At 37.5% G+C, this 8,531-nt stretch overlaps 1 protein-coding gene across 2 annotated transcripts in view; it reads right to left on the reverse strand.

The window, feature by feature from the left end:
• LOC110451430 (calpain-5-like) overlaps positions 1-8,221 on the reverse strand; it is a 33,744-nt gene extending 25,523 nt beyond the window's left edge. Inside the window, exon 1 of one of the 2 annotated variants that reach the window (XM_021499444.1) lies at positions 7,877-8,221. The gene's annotated coding sequence lies outside the window, so the exon portion shown is untranslated. Of the gene's footprint in view, positions 1-138; positions 322-7,876 lie in introns of those variants that run through there. The other variant, XM_021499445.1, reaches the window with a different exon arrangement.
• Between the last annotated feature and the right edge of the window lie 310 nt (positions 8,222-8,531).

Consider the following 8,531-nt stretch of genomic DNA (forward strand, 5'->3'; position numbering starts at 1 on the left):
ACCTCGTCACTAATCTGGAACACACAGGGACCTGATGGACCTGCTATTAGACGTATTAGGGGTTTGGCTCAAGCCCCGGTAAAAATACAAACCCATTGATGGTATTAAAATCCCTGAAACGCCTATTATTTGACTCACATTTGTTGAGTTCCAGACACAGCCGTTGTAACAATTCTTAGATCCCTGTGGTCTTTACCATCTATGTTATGTCATCTCATCCCTCACCTGGAACCCGGATGTTGTAATTTTCTGTATCTACATGTACATAGTAACCTCGTTTCGTATTCAGGTAACTAGAAACAAAATAATTTCAAATAATTTAAATAAAACGACCATCTCCTCATCTCCTGTTTGCTCTCGTACACAACACGTCGTTGTTAGAGACTGCCGACCGCTGTACTTTTGAAATATTACGGTTTTCCCCCTTTTATAGTTCTCACAAAATTCTTTCATCTTGAGTCATACGTTGTCTGTCGGTGTTATCAAGGCCTCGGGAGTGTCCTCCGTTATCTATGATACTACTGAAACTTTCACCAGCCAATTGGGGGTCTAAACCATCAATAAGACACCCCGTTTTCAGCGAGTGTAATCAATTTTTTCACGTGAAATGGGATATCTAAACCAGCAATACGGGTCGTCGTTTTCTTCGAAACTGGTATAACTTTATCAACCCCTCAACTATCAAGACCTCTTTTCGGCGAGACTAATAAATCTTTTATCAGGCAATAGAAGGTCTTAATCAGCAATGCCTCGTTATTTTACGAAACAAATAAAAACTTTTACAGGTACCAGGTTAAGAGGGTCTAGAACATCAATACTAAGTTGTGGAGCCCCTTCCTTGTTGGTCCTTTGTGTAGTAATTGATTCTAAAGTCTCACGTTGCAAAGAAAACAGTTCCTGTTTCAGTAGTGATTTTAAAAACGATTATTGGTTGTTGTTGTTGTTGTTGTTGTTGTTGTTGGAGTGTTCAATTAAAATCGCAGCAAAACATATCTATTTCATTATAATGACAGAACGAAGTGAATTCCCCTCCCACTTTGCAAGAGTTCACTGCACGTGCTAGTTTAATACCCTGTGAATGCACGCGTGATATATTTAGTAACAGGACAGATGAAAGAAGACAAACACGTGTTATGATAAATGTTCTATATTTAGATATTTCATTAAACGAACTCTGCTCCAAGATTAATGCTAGAAAACTAGAATGGGTCAAGAACGGGAGGGCATCATCCTGAATTATACAGATATTATCACCTACTCAACTTAAACACGTTCACTAGGCTTGGAGTGAGAGGCGTTACATTTGTTTATGCTTCAAACCACGTGGTAATGGAAGCATAAATATTTCCACATGTTGAGATATGTATAATTACTTAAAGCAGATTGAATGTTCTATTTACTGTCAACACTTGTGAATTTGTACTAAACAAAAGTGTACATCTGGAATAATCTAATTCGCTCCCTACACCACCGAGTATTTTATCATACCTTGGCACTCGACACAGATGAAACACTGCCAAAATGTCTGGGATCACTAGCACGTGTGGCCAGCACTCACGGTCATCTATCATAGTGATATATTTCAATTTCTGCTCAAATTGAACTCAATGCAACTACAAATGTTACTTGTTTCATTTGCCCATTTAATTGGCCATTCTAACATTGCCGCAAGGTGCGTATGTTAAAACTTTTGAAATATTGCAACAGAACGCATCTATTACGTGGCGACCATTGGCCGACCGACCATTGTGCGTCCATTCTGCAACCACGGCAATACTCGTGCATTCCTTCTGCCTCTTGTGAGCCACCTTTGAGCCACCTTTGAGCAATCAACCTCCTTGGCGAACTTTGTGAGACTGTTTTGAACATGTTCAAAGATTTACGGCGACCATGGCGTACATGGCGATGTGTGAACATCCTGTGTACCATCTTTGAACGACCTAGGCAATCATTCGGCCTCCCTTGAGCCTGCAACAGCGTCCTGTCCAGTTTTATTGCGCATAAAGGAGGCACAAAGGTTGTCACCTTGTGTAAAGGGGGTATTATAGATACCTATATTTTCGATGCGAACCCCACTCCCCTCCCCCGCCCCACGGGTAATCCAGTTTAGACATTTCAGAAAACGATATCAGAGATCAATTACAGGTTTTTATTTAAAACGCTTTAATTTCACAGGGATGATGAAAGCATTTAAACAGGTCCTTGTGTATGACGATATAGACAGATGTACTTAGCACGTGCGCTTATTCTTGTTGACGAGATATTTACGAGGGAATGATGTGTTGAGTGCTGTCACTTTGTCATTATGTCGTAATGTAGCAATCAAAGTGATGTCAATGTTTTACACGGCCGTGCATACCAGTGTAGCTCTCTACATTGCACGTGAGGTCGGATGCTACATTGTGCACTAGCTACCAATTTGTGTGTAAGTAGTTTCACCAATTGACATAACCACACAAATATCCTCCATGCGGATGTATGTATACACATACCTACTAGATGTACATGCTTGACGTAGTTATACTATAGCTAAACACACCACCTACTAATCATCTCCTACATCAATCATATACATAACATGCTCCCTTAAATATAGGCCAAGAAACCTCCCGCCATCATACAATAGCACTATGTTATGTTATTGTGGGTATTCCTCCATGTATACTGTTTACTTATAATATATGACTACTTATAATTGTAACACGCTGTTTCGTGGGCCTAATATCTCGAAATCTTTAAAGCTTGGTACATTTTTAGCGTACGTGTTCAACGCATATCACATCTCCAGCACACACGCAGGCATACACACACAGGGAGATATTAGTCAGGTGGCATATGACCAGTAGTTAACGCCTGATAAGGCAGCTCCTGAGAATTCCTCAATATTGATTAATGTATATGCTAACTGTATTGATTGTATAATTTGTATATATATGTACTGTAAAACACTTCAGAGTGGCTTATTCTAGCTAGATATGGCGCTATGTTAAATGTTGTATATCATTATCATTATTACAGTATACTGCACACGTGTGTTACGTAATGAACTATATTGTATATATGCCCTACATTGTATATATATATGTAAAATGTACATATACATAGCACATGGTTATATGTGATACCAAATGCACAGCTTAAAAATGAACGGGTGTTCTACCTTCTAAACAGTATACATATGTAAATGTGTATAATTACATTATATGAATAATTAACAAGTACATATATACAACATAGCACACATACATAGTACGTGTCACACAGTTTACATATAAATAATCATATCTGTTATATATTACTCTGTACGAATGTGACGTATCATTATATATATCTTACATATCGTATCAGTATGCTTGTATGTCAAGTATGTATGTCACGCATTACACAGTATATACATGTATGAAACGTAGTACACAGTTTTGTTACGTATTACACAGTATATACATGTATGTAACGTATTACACCGTTTATGTCACGTATTACACTGTTTATATCACGTATTACACAGTATATACATTTATGTAACGCATTACACATTATGTTTATGTATATCAAGTGTATATATGGCATATACGTATCACACAGTATATACATATGCATATGTTTGTTACGTTTTACACGCGTATGTCGCGTATTCCACAGTATATACATATATGTAACGTGTTGCACAGTAAATGTCACGTATTACAAAGTGTATACATTTATGTAACGTATTGCATATTTTATGTCACGAATTACACAGTATATACATGTATGTAACGTATTGCACAGTTTATGTAACTTATTACACAGTGTATGTCACGTATTACACAGTTTATACATGTATGTAACGTATTGCACAGTGTATGTCACGTATTACACAGTATATACATATATGTAACGTATTGCACAGTTTATGTCACGTATTACACAGTTTATGCCGCGTATTACACAGTAGATACATTTTTGTAACGTATTACACAGTGTATGTCACGTATTACACAGTATATACATGTATGTAACGTATTGCACAGTTTATGTAACGTATTGCACAGTTTATGCCGCGTATTACACAGTATAAACATATATGTAACGTATTGCACAGTTTATGTCACGTATATCACAGTTTATACATGTACATGTTTGTAACGCATTATACAGTATATATAGACGGTATGTCACGGGTACATGACATACCGTCTATCACACAGTATAAATATACATATGTATGTACATGTTTGTTACGTATTACACAGTATGTATGTGTGTGAAACGTATTACACAGTTTATGTCGCGTATTACGTAGTTTGATTTATGTATTACACAGTTTATACATGTATTTCACGCATTACACAGTATATGTAAGTATGTCACGTATAACACAGTTCATGAACTGAAGTTTGTGTTGGTGCTTTAATTTAGTGATGGATCTATTGGAGTTTTCTGGGCATCAGGAAGCAGTCCAAATATCCCTGCTACATGCAGTCTATATACAGCAAAGAGGTACCGCTCTCCTATCTCAGGATGGTTTACTGCTACTGAGTATACTGTACGTACCCCGCTTTCGATTTCCCGGCCTACTTGTCTAGACTGTTTGATCCCAAGATATAGGTGCTATGATGAGCTTACACGTGCGAATGCCACTGATAGTTGACCCCCGGGGGAACGCTTGGTAATCTGGGACCCTTTTACCCAGGCTGATGACAAGCACACTGCTCTTCCCATGTAATATTTTAACACTTCCTATACATAGGGACCTGCGAATTTGTTTACCCCTCGACGTCTGTCTTGATTCGAACATATCAGTTTAGGTCCAAGCATTGCTAGTGTATCAAATTATCTGGTCCCTGTGCAGTGAGTTAGGCGAATGTCCGTTTAATAGAGGTTTCCAGGTTATACATGTCTATTGTCTGGTTAATATATAAAGGCTGTGTGTTGTACATGTAATGTACATGAAGCGCCAGCGTCCATGTTGTTCTACTAGCTTCAGATAGAGAGAATTTTCCTTTATCTCAGAGGTGGAACGCCTGACTAAAAAGTCTGCGGTCGCGGGTCCGATCCCTAGTGAACACACGCTTTCTTTGAGCATCCACAGAAGCATGCGATATATATATGCTACCACTGGAAGGCTGTTTATTATCTGACAGGTTGTCTTTGGTATTATTATACAAAAACATTATAATATGGGGTATTCTTAAGACAGAATTTATTTATAGACAGTTGGTCGCCGTAGAGAGGCTGTCGTTAAAGACAGGTGTTCGTTGAGGCAGTTCTCATTTAAATACCTTCATTTTTACATATCTAGAAAAAAGGTAACAACCAATTACAGTTGGAATGACAATCTACGCCTTCCGGATGTTAAACAGTCATCTGTCCGACCGCTTTGTGGTGGTTCGTTTATGCTGTAACCTCCCTTTGTCTTCCGTTTTGAAATAACTGTAGTTCAGATGGGCCAGTACACTTTCGTTGACCAAGTAGCTAAATGGGTTAGAACGTTAGTATAACAATCTTAAGTCAGCAGTGTTCGAATCCCGGACTTGTATTCATGAAACCGTTCTCATGCTCAAGCATGGAATCTGTGCTCAAACCATATTTCTGGTAACTCGCTTAGATCATGTCAAACGATCAAAAAGTCAAATGTAAACATCGAAAACAGTATTTGGCTTTAAATCTCTTCGATATGTTTCCAAATCATTGACAAAATAAGATTTATTTTTTGAGTTATAACCAGAACAAGAAATTAGGCTGGAGCACAAAATCCACGCTTGAGCATGAGTACCGCTTCATGAATACGGGCCACGGTCTAGTCCCGATGAATTGTTTTTCCACTAAGAATACTTTAATATATATTTTATATTTAGTGTATTTCATCTTTATCATTTCTAATAAAAGATCAGCAATGTTCGGTTTTCTTTCCACAAATGATTTATCAAAGCTACAGTCATGCTGGATAAAGGCGGTACCGACGGGGTTCCGATCGGCCGATCGATGCGTTAACATGGTTTTTACTTAGACTTAGTGGAATGAAGAATTCTCCCGAAATGTGTCGTCTGCGAAGAACGTGCGGGTCTGTTTACAACGCGGTGTTGTTACGGAGTCTTACTAAATCGTTGTCCCAGAGTCAAACAGAACGTAACAATTATCTAACTGCATTGAATATCAAGAAGTGTTCCGAGCAGACAGACATATCTTAAGCTGTGGTTAAACATATAGCAAAGCATTTGTCAGAGCGACTGATACCGGAGATATCTCTATACCAGTTTTCACGTCGAGCACTCGCTATTTAAAAGCAACGGACACCCTATCCATCTTCTTTATATGATCCCAGCCATTTGTATAAAGCAATCAGGTAAGTGTTTATTAAAAATTACCACCTTCGTCGAACAATTTAAACCAAAATACACATTTTTCTGCAAACCTCGTTCAAGACTTTTATTTGAAATGTAACTGTTATGCATCATTGCACAAATGAAGCTAGCTATGACTCACTAGACTCATGTGATACAGTTACACGTAACGCAAACATCCTAGCCTGTAAATATATAAATATTACACAGGTAATATATACCTAGACAGTCAATATACGTCATAGACGGCTAATGATGTATATGTCCTAGACAGTAAATAAGTGCAGCCTAGACCGGTAATATAAACATTCTAGACATGTAAGATACACGTCATAGACAGGTAATATACACTTCATGTGAGATAAACGTCATAGACAGGTAATATAAACATCATAGACCGGTAATATCAACATCCTAGACCGGTAATATCAACATTCTAGACATGTAAGATAAACATTCTAGACATGTAAGATAAACATCATAGACAGGTAATATAAACTTCTGATACGTAACATATACATCTCAACAGGTAATATTTAAACCTAGACAGGTAATATAATATCTTAGAAAGGTAATATATACATCCTAGCCAGTAATATAACATCTTAAACAGGTAATATATACTTCCTAGACAGGTAATATAACATCTTAGACAGGTAATATATACATCCTAGATATGTTATATAAACTTCCTAGATAGGTAATTCATACTTCCCAGACAGGTAATAAAACATCTTAGACAGGTAATATACACATCCTAGACAGGTAATATATAACATCCCAGACAGGTAATATATACATCATAGACATGTAATATATAAACTTCCTAGATAGGTAATATATACATCCTAGACGGGTAGTATAAAGATCCGATACCGTTAAAATAAACATCTCAACAGGTAATATTTAAACCTAGACAGGTAATATAACATCTTAGACAGGCAATATATACATCCTAGACAGGTAATATAACGTCTTAGACAGGTAATATATACATCCTAGACAGGTAATATAACGTCTTAGACAGGTTATATAAATGCAGTTAAATGTATACAGATAAGACAGTTATAATTATGTATCCACCTGAGGCAGTTAATTAATTCTGTAAATAAAAACAACGGATAACTAAACGATAAGTTAAAATTACAAAAAAAACCCACTGGAAATGATGTATGACGTCACAATTAAATAACACTACGTTTGTTCGATTATGACGTCACAATAACAATAACTAGCTAGCTATGGCACTACCTCTAAGTTCGCTTTTTTAAAACAGTGGAATGGCGACAAAGGACGTGCAACAAACCAAATTTATTTAGATCAAGAGTTTAAAACAAACACACTAGCAAAATAGCCTGTGTCAGTAAAGCAGAGAACTGAGTACTTTTACTGGTGAATATCACAATTTAAAATATGTAAAACACGTTTGCACTAACGTTCACACTCATACAATGTGTTGTTATCAGTTAGCCTGAAAGAATGTGTCAAATCATGTTTCAACACAAATATTGCACACAGCAGAGATACCAACTTAAGATTAAAAGACTCACCTTTTATCCTGGTTTCTCCTTAATCCGCAGACAGGGGATACCTTAATGCACTAACTAGCTCTCCCACGTCCTATACCGCTCATAACATCAGAGACAAAACTAAAAACTTCACTAACTTAGTAAAGGAAACGACTGTCCCGATATATATACTTCCAATGATGTGGCGCGGGAGGGTTGGAATGGAACTCCAGAAGTTCACTGACGTGAGCGAACGACCGTTTGCACGTGAGTCACGCCAAACTGTGAATAAAGAAAGGATTCAAAGTTTTGGTAGGGGAGAACTATACAGCCGCCGGAGCCCGGCAGAGCATTGCCATATCTCAGGCATTATCTACAGCCATGCCAACATCGTTATGTATGTGTAACGTGCGGGGCGACCAGGAAACAAACCAAGGTATAATACTGATACTACAGACGTATCTCATCTAGAGGATCATTATTATACCGAGATCTCGACAGGTCTAACAGGTCCTACATGTACCTCGCATTACATGTAACGGAGTAAGGACAGACTCCGTTTTATCTCGTTATAACGGAGTTACATGTTGTAAACAGACATGATCGTACCTTGTAACAGAGTTTCATGATTTCCTCGTGATAAACAGAGTTGTATGATATAGGACAGAGCTAGTTTACCTCGTAATAGCTGATTAAC

Source organism: Mizuhopecten yessoensis, unplaced genomic scaffold (genome assembly GCF_002113885.1).
Source record: "Mizuhopecten yessoensis strain PY_sf001 unplaced genomic scaffold, ASM211388v2 scaffold6015, whole genome shotgun sequence".
Classification (NCBI taxonomy): domain Eukaryota; kingdom Metazoa; phylum Mollusca; class Bivalvia; order Pectinida; family Pectinidae; genus Mizuhopecten; species Mizuhopecten yessoensis.